The sequence below is a fragment of the Schistocerca nitens genome, chromosome 6 (genome assembly GCF_023898315.1).
Source record: "Schistocerca nitens isolate TAMUIC-IGC-003100 chromosome 6, iqSchNite1.1, whole genome shotgun sequence".
Classification (NCBI taxonomy): domain Eukaryota; kingdom Metazoa; phylum Arthropoda; class Insecta; order Orthoptera; family Acrididae; genus Schistocerca; species Schistocerca nitens.
This window is the reverse complement of record NC_064619.1, coordinates 209,153,109-209,170,751: the sequence shown is the minus strand read 5'-3', so window position 1 is coordinate 209,170,751 and position 17,643 is coordinate 209,153,109. Positions and strand designations below refer to the sequence as shown.

Below are 17,643 nucleotides of genomic sequence, written 5' to 3'. Positions count from 1 at the left end.
GTAGGCAGTCTCCTTAGTAGGTCTGTTACATTTTCTATGTGTCCTGCCAATAAAACGCAGTCTTTGGTTAGCCTTCCCCCAAAACATTTTCTATGTGTTCTTTCCAATTTAAGTTGTTCGTAATTGTAATACCTAGATATTTAGTTGAATTTACGGCTTTTAGATTAGACGGATTTATCGTGTAACCTAAGTTTAACGAGTTCCTTTTAGCACTCATGTGGATGACCTCACGCTTTTCGTTATTTAGGATCAGCTGACACTTTTCACGCCATTCAGATATCTTTTCTAAATCGTTTTGCAGTTTGTTTTGATCTTCTGATGAATTTATTAGTCGATAAACGACAGTGCCATCTGCAAACAACCGAAGATGGCTGCTCAGATTGTCACCCAAATCGTTCATATAGAAAAGGAACAGCAAAGGGCGTTGTGGCCGAGCGCTCCTAGGCGCTTCAGTCTGAAACCGCGCGATCGCTACGGCTGTGCTATGGATGTGTGTGATGTCCTTAGGTTAGTTAGATTTAAGTAGTTCTAAGTTCTAGGGGACTGATGACCTCAGAAGTTAAGTCCCATAGTGCTCAGAGCCAGTTGAACCATTTTTTTGCTGTAAGAGTTACTGTTGCTTGTTTTCGTGCTTAACAAACTCTACCTTGGCCAGGAAGGTTGCCAGGTCTCTCTCCCCATGGAAAATGATCGGCAGGCCCCTCCAACCAGCTTGGAATTTTGATGATCTAACGCGCCAGGCGGTCAAAATTTGGAACGATATCTCTCGGGCGGAATGCAACAACCCTATCAATTAATGCCAAGCTGAGAAACTGCGTGCATAAGGGCCAGAGGTGGACCAGGGCGTTATTGTCTGGCTCAATTTGTGAAGTTCTTTCTCTTGAATAAATAATCAAAGTTCTCTGAACTTGTAATCATATGTTTCTCTGTACCATACATGTACGTAGCATCTACCTATTTCCGTCCCATTCGGATAATTGCTTACTATTGCATCTTTTTTTCGCGTGTATGTAAATGCAGGGCGGTAACGAGAACGCCAGCGGTGCAGGGACAGTGTGGGAGCAAAAACACCAAGGCAGAAAGACGGTTTAAAAACTTACCGGGAGTGGTAGACGTGAGTTCTCCTACCCCATGTGTTCCTACCTTTTGCCCACGCGTAGAAGCTTCTCCGTCGGCCCACGGCAGTAGGCACACACTGGTGTCACAGTATCATTTTTACAGTGTACTTTCGCCCAAGCAGCATAATAAGGAAACGACTACTACAGTACAGAGCCTGGTCGCTAACATGGTTTATGTGGCAGCAGTGCCCTTGGTTCAGACAGCTGCGTCCTACTCAAGTCTTTCATATTCGACAATAATGCAGTCATGAGCGTATGCAGAAATTTATCCGCGAGTAGGGTAGGCAAGATTCTATAATTTGCACTTATTTTATACAGTAGTTGGTTTCGGGACGTGTAATGCCACAAGAACTAAGTTTTATAGTTGACACAAAAAACTTATTGTATCCGAAAGAACTGTACGTCATCCAGTCAGTAAAATAAAAAAAATCTGTACTCCAAATTCCAAGGGGGAGGACAACAAGTGCCCCCTCTTGCGCTCCCTCCACCTCTCCTTCCCTTATTTGCGGACGCCTATGGAGTTCTTGCTATTCCGCTACGTTATTGCAGCATTTGAAAGGTTGATGAGCGAGTGCTGAAGCCGATATGCTACTTCATCGAAGGTTTCCGAATTTTCCCGATTTCTGCCGACTGAGAACTGTTGCGACACCGTTTGACCCACCATGGTCTGAAGTAGAGTGTTTCAGTGTATTTAACACAATAATAAGGGAAATGGAAAATATATATCGCAAGATTTCATCTGAATTTACTGAACTGCCAGGAAATGCCAAATTTTAGCTCTGTTACTTGTAAACTGTGCAGCTATTTTAGTGCCAAATGTAATAGAGGATTTGATACAGTAGAGCTGCTTTTAAGTTCCTGGTGAACCATCTTACCATTTGGCTATTTTTCGATTTATAGGTTAAGAGTTGTTTATTCAGACTTCGATGTACCTTTGAGGATACTTAAAGGAATCTCAGTGACTGCAGCATATTGTAGAACACTATTTCAGCAAATTAAAAGAGATATCTAAACGTCGAGTGAAAACAGACTATCACATTTGGCTACCTTGTCTATAGGATATGACACAGCTGCTACTAGACTTCAGTGATACAATCAATAAGGTTTTTTCGATCAGATCAGGAGAATTCACAGTCAGATTACAGTCCTTACTATTTTATTTCTAATTGGTAATTATGATCGCGGAACAAGTAAAATATGTTCTTTATGATACTTCATGTTAACGCCGATGTGTAGTAACTGCAATTAGCTATAAGATGTGGATTTCATTTTATTTTAAAAATTTAATTTACTTACAGTATTGATGAACTTAATTTGTTGTGTGCAATATTTTATACCAACGTAGCTAATTTAATTAATATTTTTCAATAACTCGCGATTATTATAAGAACTATTTACAACACTACAAAATGTGCTATATCTGCGTAAAATATTGCGCTGACGTGCTTGTGGGGAGGAAGAGTGGGAGGTGGGACGCATGTTTCTCAGCTCTACCAGAGGCGCTGGATCAGCTCACTACGGCTGCGTGTAAATATAGCGTATTGTGACTTTACTTGCTTCGGATAATTGTCGGTTGTGCTCATAGGAAGAGTACAAGCAGGCTACGTTACTCTGTAGCTAAAAAAGTTGTTGCAGTTTTCAGCCCAAAAGAAGATATAGCGTTTACAGTTGCTATATTCAGTTTCATCTTAAAGTTCTATAACGATCTGACAGAACACGTTCTCTTCATTCTTCGTATGTATTGTGAACTCAGAGAAAGAAATACAATTGCGTAAAGTTACCAGTTTGCACACTACTTTCATAAGAGCTCTGGGAAGACTTTACGCCACTGCAAAAAGTTACAAGAGTTAATTGTGAGAACAGCGGAAAATTTTTTCCGTGGAACAAGGGACGCAAGCTGACCGTTGAGACGCGACCTTCGGTGGTGAATGTGGTTCCACTTGTTGCCGGTAGGCGCGCAGCGCTAGACGCGAAAGGCAGTTGGGCGACTGTGGCGCTGCGGCGGCCAAGGGTGTAAACAGCTGGAGCGCGGGGTCCTCAGTTGTGATGTGGGTACGGTGCTAGACGTTTGGCCACGTGCGTACGCCGCGTGTGTTCTGTTGTGTTTATATTTTGCTCCGTTACTGCATTTGTCATCAGACCGTGATTAAGAGAGCTGCTGCCCCCTGTCTCTATTACAATACAACACGGGTGAGTGTACATTTTAATGTCAATTGCAATTGTATACGAGTCACAGCGAAGATGCAGATAGCACAGTACAGTAAAAGTGTTTGAAAATATTGCTCAGCACTTATCATTCAGCTTATGGCAGTGATACATTCAAATATTTGCTTTATAGTTTATAAGAATCGACAAAGATATTCCAAATTTTATTCAAAGCACTGTCATTGGGATATAAGAGATAACATAGCGCAAGGCTCGTTCGTCATAGCTTTGTTGTTAAATTAAAGGAAAATACCCTTACTTCATAACTGCTCCAAAACACCACCGTGTAAAGGTTTTCACTATTTAAGCAGAGCAGAAGCTTAAGGATCTTCGTCAGCTGCACGCCGGATGACCACCGCAAAGCAATTGGGAGACAAAACTACGACAGTTTTCTCTGATTTGGTGAGACTTGTGTGTTTACATTTGCAACATCCGTTTCACATAAAGCTGCTCGAATGTTTGGTTTCGCACTGGCGGGGCTGTACTCACACGTACATCTAAAATCAGCGCACACGTACTACTTTAGGACGTTGACAGATGTATACATTCTGAAGACAAGCTTTACCGCTGAAAGTATAATATAGCAGACACGTGCAAGTTGTTCGGAACCGTAAATAGTACGTCTAAGAACAAGGATCAAGAGCTGTTCACGGTTTGCTAGATGTAAGTCACTCATTCGTGGACAGTAGATAATTTGTTGCGATCAGCTGGTTTGCGCGCGGTATTGGCGGCCTTTAACTGTTCCACGGAAATTTGGCGTTCGCGAACACAGAGTGCGCGTTCGTTTGTGTGTGTGTGTGTGTGTGTGTGTGTGTGTGTGTGTGTGTGTGTGTAAATCACATTACTTGGGAAAAAGCAAATTAGTGGAAGTTGAGATGCCTCGTACAAAGATTTTATCTTTGCGGTGCTGATACATTTGCAGCGTTCAGCAAGCTTTGTTATAAATCTACGTAATGCTACAGCCTCTTTAAGAATTCGTAACGCGATAATGGTTTAGTAAAGGTTTCGTCATTTGAAAAAGTTCGGCGTTGCTGATCTTCACTTCCATAACACCACTTTACACCATACTACATATATGAAACAAGAATGTTGCACCACATTAACTCTCATATTTAGAACTCTCATGTTTGTCTTGCAACGGCAGTGTCAATAGTGACGTCTCACTCTATACAGTGCTTGAAATGGAGATGGTGTCGCTGAAGTTTAGAAAGATACAAGAACCAGCGAGATTTAAACAGCGCATGACGCAGAATATTAAAGTGACCTAGAGGTAGCAGCTGCAAAAATTTTCGAGTTTTGTGACTCGTGTTCACAATGATCAAGGATCACACAATCGTTCGACGTTACTGAGTTTTTTCACGTTCTACTCACCATCACTTCGGGCGACAGCAGTTTACTATGTCTTTCCTCTCGCTTGTAAACAATGACTTTGCCAAAGGTCTTCGAAAATCCGCTGATGTGTATCTGTATGAAAACTGTTTCGTGTTATAGCGATCTCAGGTAGTCACCAAATGGCTCGAGGCGCCACTTAGAAATAAGGGGGAAATATACTATGAGAGATACGTACAGATACGTATCTTCCCAAGAGCATTTAGAGAAGTGTGCAAGACTTACTGCTCATATACACTTTTTACGTGAAAAATATAAACATTTTAAAGTCTCCCATTTTCGCTTGTTGCTGCGAGTACGCGTTTTGGACAGATACTTTCACTAACGCATTTTTCGCTGTCAAAGACGCGAAGCCCGAGGTTCATGACATCTGCTGCTTTCAAGTAATGGCTGTCACCTACAGGCCGTGTGACAAGAGGGGGCGGGGGAGCGAGCGGAGGCGATTTCACCCTAGTTTTATTTTTTATTTTTTTTAGCGAGAATCCGGTCATTTTTAATAGTAGTAATTGTAATATTAATGATCACCAGTGCCACAAGTAGTTTCCTGCCGTTCCCTATGTTAATCTACCCTGTACAGATTTTTTTCCTGTCTCCGTAACTACTCGACACTCCACATCCACTTGAACGTGCTCTCTACGTTCAAGCCATGGTCTCCTCCCGCAATTTCCCCCACCCCAGCCACCTCCTTCCATTACAAAAATAAGTATTCCTTCATCTCAGAATATGTTTTGTCAACCTACCGCTTCTTTTTGTATGTCCATCCTTGTGATTGGAGGTCTGCGGGACTTTGGCCGTTCACTTATGTAAGAAAATGAAACACCTACAGCAGTCCTTACGATGTCGTTTATTGTATGGCTACAAGATTTGGTGCTTCAGTGCACCATCCTCAGGCCTTAGGTGATGCCGAGAGGGTTAACACCATCCGTATACACTATGTATCACAGGCCAACATCTATAACTGGTTTTCGCAGATTATCTGTAACCGCAATATTCTCTCTCCAATCATCAACTTGATAATAGATCGTCTGAGAGACAAAATTGCGGTTACAGGTAATCTGCGAAAACCTGTTACAGATATTGGCCTTTGACTCATCATGTATACGGATGGTGTTAACCTTTTCGGCATCAGTTAAGGCTTGAATATGGTGCACTGATGCACCGAAGCTGGTAGCCATACAATAACTGACATCATAAGGACGGCTATAGGTGTTTCATTTTCTTACATACCCCTTCCTTTTGTCTAGTTGCGCCATAAAGACGTTTCCTCTCCAAAAACATACGCTCTTATTTAATTAACCGATCTGCCCATCCGAAGCTACAAAGTATGCTGACAACTACGTTGTTACGCGCCCTGAATCAAGGTGAATTTCCGATCTCTAATGACCTCGATATCGACGAGGAGTTACTTTGATTTTCCTTGGCTGAATTTAGGAGGCTATCTATAATAGTAGACTACTTTTAATGTATGATATTTATCTAAAATTGTCGAAAGTCATATGTGCCACCATCAACTGCTACGAAAAACGATGATTATTGTTATCAGTTTCGATATTCACAAATAATCATCAGGCACGAAATGACCTACATTCACTGTATGTGTCTGGGTACAAGAGCAGTTGAACATAATGGGTAAAGACTTAAAAATAGATTAGAAGATGAACATCAGCAGAAGTAAAACAAGGGTAATTGAATGTAGTCGAATTAAAAAAGGCGATGCCTGGCAATTACATTAGGTAATGAGACACTCAGCCGCGCGGAGTGGCCGTGCGGTTTGAGGCGCCATGACACGGATTGCGCGGCCCTTTCCGCCAGAGGTTCGAGTCCTCCCTTGGGCATGGATGTGTGTGTGTTGTTCTTAGCATAAGTTAGTTTAAGTAGTGTAGAAGTCTAGGGACCGATGACCTTAGCAGTTTGGTCCCTTACGAATTCACACACATTTGAACATATGAGACACTCAGAGTAGCAGACGAGTTTTGCTTTTTCGCCATCAGAAACACTGATGGTCCAAATAGAGAGGATATCAAATGCAGACGGGCAACAACAGAAAATCATTTCTGAGAAAGAGAAATTTCTTAACAACAATTAAAAGTTTAAATGTTGGCATGCTCTTCTAGAGGTATATGTCGTTAGTGTAGCCTTGTACGGAAGTAAAACGTGGGTGATAAACAGTTAATAAAATAAGAGAATAGAGGCTTTTGTAGTTTGGTGCTTCAGGAGAATTCTGAAAATTGAGTGGGAAGATCGAGTAACTAATGAAGAGGTACTACAGGGGAAAAAACTGGCCAGATGCGAATAGGACTAGCGCACTGACGGTTCCGTACAAACTTAATTATGTATGTAGACAGTTCAGCCATTCGGGCAATCGAGGAGAATCTCCACCATTTTCACCCGTTAGCTATTAGTACTGGCAGGATACTGGCCTCAGGGATTCAAAATTTCTCGACAATGTTTTAATTTTAATAATATAAATGTGACATACAGCCATGAAGGAGGCAGGCGACTATTTTTATAATTATCAGTAGGTCTCCATTCAGGCTGACCGGGTCGCAGTGGTAAAAGTCAGACATCAGGCAAGGGATTTTTGAGAATTTAGCCATCATCAAATATCTAGAAGCGATTACTTCACGTAGATATGGCGTTGCACACACAACTTGAAATGCCATGTCTGTGACCAATAATCGCTCATGGATATATGATGATGTAGATAAACTTTGTCATTTGAACTATAAAGTCATTCCATGCCTGATGTTTGACTTTCACCATTGCGACCCAGTCAGCCAAATTGCAGAACTATTGATTTTTTAAATTTCAAGTTTTACGTCGGACAACAAGTTACAAGCCATATTTTTTGTGATATAGTAACAAGTTAGCAATTATCGAATTTTTTCCATCACTTGTACAAATGTCGTCATTTAGATAAAGAGCAAGTACCCCGTATGTTTTTATGAGTGAGAGTATCAGAGTATTTGACGTTAATGGGCGAATATTTTGATTGGATTGACTTATAAACTAACATTTATTATACCTCCAAGGGACCAGACATCTCAGTATGTGGCCTAATTTCAACTTGATACCTCTGCCTATTCCTTAGAAAAAGGGGTCTTACCAGACTACGAAGAGACAGAATGTCCGATGAGCAATGAAAAAAAGATTTTTTTTTCGTTTGATATAATTACAAATTTACAGTTTTCAGATTTTTCATTTGGTTCCACTGTGAAACGTTGCTTTTTGCCGAATTTCATGATTCTAGGCCAACAGGAAGTACCCTATAGGTTTTGATGAATGAGTTTGCGAGTACCAAAATATACAACATACATAGATCTTTTGACTGCATTGACTTAAAAGCTTCAGCCGAGGGACCATAGACCTCAGTATGTAACATACATTTCAACTTGACATGTCTACTCGGTTCATAGAAGAAGGGTTTTGAACAGTCGGACCGGCAACATAGCGATTCTTAAGGGTTTCGTTTTTACTGATTGAAGCATGGAACTCTAAAAAGAAATGTTACACAATAGTACTAAAAGAAGGGATGCGTTGATAGGACACATTATGAGACATCAAGGAATCGTCAGTTTAGTACTGGAGGGAAGTGAGCAGGGTAAGCAATGAACAAGGAGACCTAACAATACAGAAAGCAGGTTCAAGTGGAAGTAGGTTGTATCAATCCAGTCTACAGATAGACCATAATAACTACGTACATAATGTTCAACACCGTTGTACGTAACGTCAACAGTGCAGACAGAATGTTAGAACACGGTAATATAAAGTCTAAACGCTGCAAGATTATAATGTTCAGTTTGTTAGGACCATGCCTAGTAGGGCACTGCTATGTTCACGCCAATCCTCGGGGTGAGGACAGCTTTGCTTATCACTTACCAAACGTAAAAATGCAAGATAGAGCAGGGCAGGGCACTGTGAAACTCTTACCTTAGTTTGTTTTGTGCATGCAGAATGACTAGCTCTATTTATTTCAAGTAAAGAGTATATCCTGCCCCCCCCCCCCCCACACACACACACACATATACATATAAACACATGTGCACCTACATTATGCCAGCTGTAACACGATGTGAGTCTTTCGTGTGTGAATGTCGACGACTCAACACTGCTCCTACTGTCAGTGGTCTCCATAAAACCTAAATTACATACTTTCGTTACAAGAGTTACTGTCTTAAACTTTTCAACATTAAACTTTTAAGCATTTAAGTGAGAGAAAGTTTAGAAAGGGTTTGAAGTTTGATGGAAGTAGCTAAATGCTTCCACTCTCATATACTGTATGAATATAGTCTGTTTAATTTGCGCGCTTTGAGTTAATGCTGCCTCAAGACACACATGGTTTGTAACTGTAATGCTTGTCATATGTGTTAAGCTTTTTAAACTCGGGGTCCCAGAAATGTTGCGACAAGCTTCGAGGGGTTGTAGAGGGTGGTGTCTGTAGGAAAAAAATGGAGGATGGGGAGTCCGGAAAGGTCACCTAACGACGTGTATAGAGCGTGGAAGCAACAGATACCCGCGCCTGCCACTGGGCTACCCTTCGGCAACCAACCTGGCTTTGTACGCTGGCGCACCGTAAATGAAATGATCGTATGGCATTTATTGGCCGGGATATCCTCTTCGAGGTTCGGCCGCCGTATTGCAAGTCTTTTAGTTGACGCCAGTTCGACCCGCGCCCCTTTGCCTGGTATGCGGTAACTCTACCGCTGCGTAACAGAGGCGGACGGCGCACCGTAGGCGGAAAGTTGTTTTTCACTGATCCCGAATGATTGTCACAATCGCCAGTGACGTGGATGGAGCTAGCTGCTGCGTGGGAAGGGCTTGTCTCCTACGAATGCGAGGCTCTGTTGCCTCGGTGGAGAACTGTTTCGGACACGGGTTTCCATCTTCAGTTTATTTTTCTGCTGTATATAAAAAATAATGGACGGTTTTGATGGTTCCAGGATAAAAACTGCGGATTGACAACCATGTCAGAAACAGTCATCCACCGAGGCAACTGAGCCTCGCATTCACAGGAGACTAGGCCTGTCTACGCAGCCGCTAGCTCCATCTTCTCCAATTGCGATCGTGGCAATCAGTCGCTAGCACCGAATAACAAACAACATTGTGAGACGTACCGTCTAGGGCAGAGGTTCCCAACCTTTCGTAGACCATTACTCCTGAGTGCAATTAGACATTAGTTAGTACCTCCCTCCCCCCCCCTCTCCGCCGCAGTCTGTTGCCCCCATCCCCCTCCCCCCAAATTGTCACCATATTAGGCCCTAACTAAGCTGTACAGTGGAAGACTTTTCTTGGAACACTTATTTTTTTAGATGCTGAAAGATGGTGTGCGTGTGCACTCCTTACTTCTGAGATGGAAGACTTCAGGCTGTTAATGCTTCGTGTCTGACCACAGCCACTAATAGAAGTCGTAATAATATTCATTTCCCAGTACCTACTCCAACCTACATCCTTCTGAATCTGTTTCGTGTATTCATCTCTTGGTCTCCCTCCGCGATTTTTACACTCCACGCCGCCCTTCAATACTAAACTGGTGACCCCTTGATGCCTAGGCGCTACAGTCTGGAGCCGCGCTACCGCTACGGTCGCAGGTTCGAATCCTGCCTCGGGCATGGATGTGTGTGATGTCCTTAGGTTAGTTAGGTTTAAGTAGTTCTAAGTTCTAGGGGACTGATGACCTCAGAAGTTGTCCCATAGTGCTCAGAGCCATTTGAACCTTGATGCCTCAGAACATCTCCTACCAACTGATCCCTTCTTCTAGTCAAGTTATGCCACAAATTTCTCTTCTCCCCATTTCTATTCAGTACCTCATTACGTATGTGATCTACCCATCTAACCTTCAGTTTTCTTCTGCAGCATCACATTTCTAGAGCTTTTAGTCTCTTTTTCCCTAAACTATTTATCGTCCATTTTTCACTTCCATTCATATTTGCACTCCATACAAATACTTTCAGAAATGACTTCCTGACAGTTAAATCTATACTGGATGTTAACAAATTTATCTTCTTTATAAACGCTTTTCTTACCACTGCCAGTCTACATTTTATATCCTCTCTACTTCGACCATCATCAGTTATTTTGCTCCCCAAATAGCAAAACTCATTTACTACTTTAAGCGTCTCATTTCCTAATCTAATACCCTCAGCATCAGCTGATTTAATTCGACTACATTCCATTATGCTCGTTTTGCTTTTGTTGATGATCATCTTATATCCTCCTTTCAAGACACTGTCCCTTCCGTTCAACTGCTCTTGCAGGTCCTTTGCTGTCTCTGACAGAATTACAATGTCATCGGCGAACCTCAGTTTTTATTTCTTCTCCATGGATTTTAATTCCTACTCCTAATTTTTCTTTTGTTTCCTTTACTGCATGCTCAATATACAGATTGAATAACATCGTGGAGAGGCTACAACCCTGTCTCACTCCCTTCCCGACCACTGCTTCCCTTTCATGTCCCTCGACTCTTATAACTGCCACCTGGTTTCTGTACAAATTGTAAATAGCCTTTCGTTCCCGTATTTACCCCTGCCATCTTCAGAATTTTAAAGAGAGTAGTCCAGTCAACATTGTCAAAAGCTTTCTCTATAAGTCTACAAATGCTAGAAAAGTAGGTTTGCCTTTCCTTAATCTATTTTCTAAGATAAGTTGTAGGGTCAGTATTGCCTCACGTGTTCCAACACTTCTACAGAATCCAAACTGATCTTCCCCGAGGTCGGCTTCTACTAGTTTTTCCATTCGTCTGTAAAGAATTCGCGTTAGTATTTTGCAGCCGTGACTTACACTCCTGGAAATTGAAATAAGAACACCGTGAATTCATTGTCCCAGGAAGGGGAAACTTTATTGACACATTCCTGGGGTCAGATACATCACATGATCACACTGACAGAACCACAGGCACATAGACACAGGCAACAGAGCATGCACAATGTCGGCACTAGTACAGTGTATATCCACCTTTCGCAGCAATGCAGGCTGCTATTCTCCCATGGAGACGATCGTAGAGATGCTGGATGTAGTCCTGTGGAACGGCTTGCCATGCCATTTCCACCTGGCGCCTCAGTTGGAGCAGCGTTCGTGCTGGACGTGCAGACCGCGTGAGACGACGCTTCATCCAGTCCCAAACATGCTCAATGGGGGACAGATCCGGAGATCTTGCTGGCCAGGGTAGTTGACTTACACCTTCTAGAGCACGTTGGGTGGCACGGGATACATGCGGACGTGCATTGTCCTGTTGGAACAGCAAGTTCCCTTGCCGGTCTAGGAATGGTAGAACGATGGGTTCGATGACGGTTTGGATGTACCGTGCACTATTCAGTGTCCCCTCGACGATCACCAGTGGTGTACGGCCAGTGTAGGAGATCGCTCCCCACACCATGATGCCGGGTGTTGGCCCTGTGTGCCTCGGTCGTATGCAGTCCTGATTGTGGTGCTCACCTGCACGGCGCCAAACACGCATACGACCATCATTGGCACCAAGGCAGAAGCGACTCTCATCGCTGAAGACGACACGTCTCCATTCGTCCCTCCATTCACGCCTGTCGCGACACCACTGGAGGCGGGCTGCACGATGTTGGGGCGTGAGCGGAAGACGGCCTAACGGTGTGCGGGACCGTAGCCCAGCTTCATGGAGACGGTTGCGAATGGTCCTCGCCGATACCCCAGGAGCAACAGTGTCCCTAATTTGCTGGGAAGTGGCGGTGCGGTCCCCTACGGCACTGCGTAGGATCCTACGGTCTTGGCGTGCATCCGTGCGTCGCTGCGGTCCGGTCCCAGGTCGACGGGCACGTGCACCTTCCGCCGACCACTGGCGACAACATCGATGTACTGTGGAGACCTCACGCCCCACGTGTTGAGCAATTCGGCGGTACGTCCACCCGGCGTCCCGCATGCCCACTATACGCCCTCGCTCAAAGTCCGTCAACTGCACATACGGTTCACGTCCACGCTGTCGCGGCATGCTACCAGTGTTAAAGACTACGATGGAGCTCCGTATGCCACGGCAAACTGGCTGACACTGGCGGCGGCGATGCACAAATGCTGCGCAGCTAGCGCCATTCGACGGCCAACACCGCGGTTCCTGGTGTGTCTGCTGTGCCGTGCGTGTGATCATTGCTTGTACAGCCCTCTCGCAGTGTCCGGAGCAAGTATGGTGGGTCTGACACACCGGTGTCAATGTGTTCTTTTTTCCATTTCCAGGAGTGTATTAACCCGATAGTTCGGTAATGTTCACTTCTGTCAACACCTGCTTTCTTTGGGATTGGAATTATCAGATTCTTCTTGAAGTCTGAGGGTATTTCGCCTGTCTCATACACCTTGCTCACCACATGGTAGAGATTTGTCTGGACTGGCTCTCCCAAGGCTGTCAGTAGTTCTAATGGAATGTTGTCTTCTCCCGGGGCCTTGTTTCGACACATAATAATAATAATTATTATTATTCTTATTCTTCTTCTTATTATTTTATTATTACGGCCACTCCCGCCGGAGGTTAGAGTCCTCCTTCGGGCATGGATGTCTGTGTTGATCTTAGCATAAGCTGGTTTACATTAGTTTAAGTAGTGTGTAAGTCTAGGAACTGGTGGCCTCAGCAGTTTGGTCCCTTAGGAATTCACACACATTTGAACATTTATTATTATTATTATTATTATTATTGTACAGCACTATAGTAGACTTTATGTAGTTGCTGCTCTGTAGTGCTGTCAATTCATTTATCTGTTTCGAAGCGAGTACTGATGCAATTACTGGACTACTGCAGGTACTATCTACAACTTGGAGAAGGTATTTTCTTGAGACATTTAGCATTTGTTACATATATGTCTCACTTTTATCATCAGTAATGTATGGTAAAGAAATGAGCGTATGGCATTGGTGGCCGGGAGACCCCTCGCGGGGCGGTTCGGCCGCCGCTCCGCAAGTTCTTTAACGCCACTACGGCGACTTGCGAGTGAATGAGGAGGAAATGATGATGCAAGACACACAACATCTCGAGGCAGAGAAAATCCCTGGCCCCGCCGGCAATCGAACCCTGGACCCCGTGCGCGGGAAGCGAGAACGCTAGCGCAAGAGCAGAGCCGCGGACAGCAATGTATGGTAAAGGCGCAACATATGTGTGTAATGGGTGGACTATGTAACTCCACCGCATTATTGCTACTAATTGAGAAAAAGTAATTACTGATAACTTGTATAATCAGTATAAGAGTCTTACAAAATTGTGATAATAGTAATGACCTTTTGAAAATAGTTTAGTTTTGTGAATCGAATCGTTTAGTTTTTACCCTTCAGAAAATTTCATTTAATCCCTCGGGGGTAATTACTCCCTGGTTGGGAGCCACTGCTCTACGGTCTGCCAACATGCGAAGTCACGTTCGCTGCCGAAGGGGTGGCTTATTGGCAGGCGCCACCAGCACCTGTAGCTTCGCCGCTCTGTAGGCGTCGTTGGCAGACGTTTGCGGACACGGTTCCTGTCCTCAATTTATTCCTCAAGACACCCTTTACAATTCCTCGAAGTCTGTCGCAACATTTCTGGGCCACCCTGTATATGAAATACTGGAAAACAAATTCTTGTTGTCCCTGGCAACTGTTAGATAAGCAACCTGCAACTGGGTACCGTGCACTATGCACCATGAATTGCGTTAGCCGTTCAGTAATCTCGTACATGGGGTGGGGAAACCCATACCGTTAATGAAAAGATCGACAGTTCATTATCAAGCGGCAATATGAGAACGTTGTAAACGAACTAATCTTTTACTTGGCTAGTAGTTCACTTAAAGTTGCATGAGAGAGACTCTGACTCAAAGAAAACACACTAGTCCTAAAACAACAGTCCCTGATTTTCTTGCAGAAAGTAAAATGTTATTGGGAAATCTAACACCAGAAACTGATGTTTCTTTCCTCCAGTTACACAGAACTACTTAGAGGCACAGCTGATGAAATGAAATCTTACATTATTGGTGCTGTCAGACTGCTGTACGTCTGGCCCTAGCAGCAAGGCCACAAGGGTTAGAGTTCTCGGATGTGTATTCTATTCTTCTTTGTTCTCGATTCCTTGAAGTTGCCCATCACTAATCTGCCAAAGTTTGGCGGAAGTACTTCAGAAATGCAGAGAGCGTGACATAACGCGCCCCACTCGTACCCGCGCTGCTTTTCGGTTACGACACTTGCAACGTGCTAGCGAGCCTTGTAGCAGAGATCTGAGGTCATGTTTTTTTGTACTCACTCCGGCGCTGGTTTTGCTCTAAGTCACGGTACTAAGTTCGTGTGACACTTACTACACACCCAGTTTATCACGGTGGTTTCTCGGTGACCATCAACAAATGTCATAATTCTCTTTTATCTCAGACAGAGCTAATCAAAATTTCCTAAGGTGATGGTGAACGCAGACCCATCCACTTAATTACAGTCCGCGAAGCAACAAGTAACAAATTATTTTTCGTATCATTGCTTAACCAGGCACTGAACTCAAGATAGACCAGAATGCAAAAATTTTTCGATTCAGCAGGAAGTGTTTACAGTATGGAGTTAACATCATGATTGTCATTCTCATATTGCGAGTATTCTACGGCTGGTGTCGCTTCTAGCTTCCCTTATTCCATTTCCTCCGAACACGCCAATCTCCTTCTTGTAGTCCTCTGGCATCCATCGCGTCCCAGACATCTCGACACCAAATCCTCCTAGGACAGCCAAGCTTTTCTCTTTCCACTGGCGTCTACTGCCACACTTTCTTTGGCCATAGTCCATCATCCATCCTTCCCAAACGACCGTACCATTTTAGACGTTTCACTTCTAAGCTGTCTATTACTGATTGTTCGATACCCATTCGTCTTTTAACTTCAAAAGCACGTAATCGTCGTCGTCGTCGTCGTCGTCGTCGTCGTCGTCGTCATCATCATCATCATCATCGAGGTCTCCTGCTATGATGCCTCGCTCGTGGGCGAAGAGAGGTGTGTACTAGATTTCATCTCCCAGGGGACTCCCATTGCTTCACATTTGCTCCTCCAGGCTTTAAGTGCTCCCTCCACATTGATTTTAAATAGCGTCAATTTTACAGCATATCGTAGGCATAATCCTTTTGTATCAGAAAACTACGGTGACACTGAATTTTCTACTTTGACAGCACTCACACCGCCCTAACAGAATTGTTTAACTGCTTTAATGTAATTAGATAAAATGTAATTAATTAATACGCCATTTATTCCTCAAACTGTTCCATAGATCGTTTTGTAGTACCGTATCAATAGGCCTTCTGAAAATCCACGAAGAGTGATTGGGTCTATCCAACTAGCGACTATTTTGTCTATTAGAATCAGTAATATGAATATTACATCAATACACGTGCGCCTTGGTCTACAGTCATTCTGTTCTTAGGATATTATAACCTCCGTAGCTGTACTTTAAGATTCTCCCATATAGTCCTCCTAGTGATGGCAACACAGTATACTCGATGATTTCCATAGTCCTGCCTATTCCTCTAATTACATATAAGGGGCAGTCAAGTGAAAACCGGACACCCGCCACATCGGGACCATGGAATGGCTCCATTAAAAAGTAATCATCACATACGTTACGACATTTATCCCACCGGCAGATGAGACGATCAATTCCTGTTTTGTAGATCGCGGTCGGCCACTGACTGATCCACCCTTACATTTTCTCGTCCGATTGAAACCGACGGCCACACATGTCTTTATTCAGGTCGCCAAAGATGTCTAAATCACTTGGGCTCTATGGATGATGCTGCAGTGTTTTCCAAACAAATCTCTACAGCATAGCCTTCGTCCTAATGGCAGTGTGGGAGAGGGCATTATCGTACACCGGGATGATCCCGTCTGTTTGCATTCCTGGACATTTTGACTTTATTGCTCGTCGCAGTTTCTACAAAGTGCCTTCCTAGCACTGCCATTGATTATGCTTCCAGGCTCAGGGAACTCCACGTGCAGGGACCCCTGAAATCGGAGGAGGTGGTCATCATGACTTCACCTGGTGCCACCATTTCGAGACCGAGGGCAAACGGCAAAGCCACCGGTGGAAATATCCCACATCTCCCCCACCGGAGGAATCCAAAGCTTTTCAAACAAGTTCCGGCAAGGAACCGGACACGGTGATTTCCCATTTTTCATATGCTCTCAGCTGTACAACCATTATACAATATGTTGTGATGATGTAGATTTTGACAGTATACATTTGTTTCTTTGTCCTCTGTATCAGACGCCCCTGACCACTGACTCCATGTCCGAATTCCGTCCTGGCAATTACATATTTTACATGCAGCTCTTGGAGTAAGGCAAAATGTCTTTTAACAAACGCCCATACCGTCGCTGGATTCAGATTCCAATTTTGGCTCAGTGTCGAGCTCACGTGTGATCGAGACACAATTTGATGTAAGAATGATTCACCTTCCAGGTCGAATATTTTGTCAGCACGGCTGCGATGTCGAGCCGTTTCTCCTTGCGTTCAACAAACAATGGTTGACCCATAGCACGGAAATTTTCCATTTGTGTATTCTGTTTCTCAGGATTTGGAGTAATGTACTTGTTGGAATCGCTGTTCTTCGCATGTCGCAAGATGATGATCTTCTAGAGCGCGTGTCAGGTTGAGCAGCAATACCTGTTGATACCTAAAAGTATCGTTGATGAGAGACCTACGGGGTTCAGGATAACTTGGACATAATTTCTAATCGGTGCGATGAATGATGACTTTTTTTTCAAAGTATGGATAAATGCAAGTTAGTGCATCTTAATAGAAACATTCCTTGAGCGAGAAAGACAAGGAGAAGCATTCTGGAAGAGTGTTAGACGCCTGATACGGAGCAGTGATGTCTCTCAAAACAACAAAGCGTTATTTGTCGGGAGTAATATGTTCTAAACCTGACGTACGCCCGGCAAAACGAAGAGAGAGAAGCAAAATGCAAGCCATTGAGTCGAAATTCGTGAGAAACAGC

The 17,643-nt window shown here is 43.7% G+C and overlaps 1 protein-coding gene across 3 annotated transcripts in view; it reads left to right on the top strand.

Annotated features, from left to right (window-relative positions):
* Window positions 1-3,154: 3,154 nt before the first annotated feature.
* LOC126262278 (V-type proton ATPase 116 kDa subunit a 1) overlaps window positions 3,155-17,643 on the top strand; it is a 670,786-nt gene continuing 656,297 nt past the window's right edge. For all 3 annotated transcript variants that reach the window (XM_049958792.1, XM_049958795.1, XM_049958791.1), the window contains exon 1: window positions 3,155-3,308. The gene's annotated coding sequence lies outside the window, so the exon portion shown is untranslated. The remainder of the gene's footprint in view (window positions 3,309-17,643) is intronic.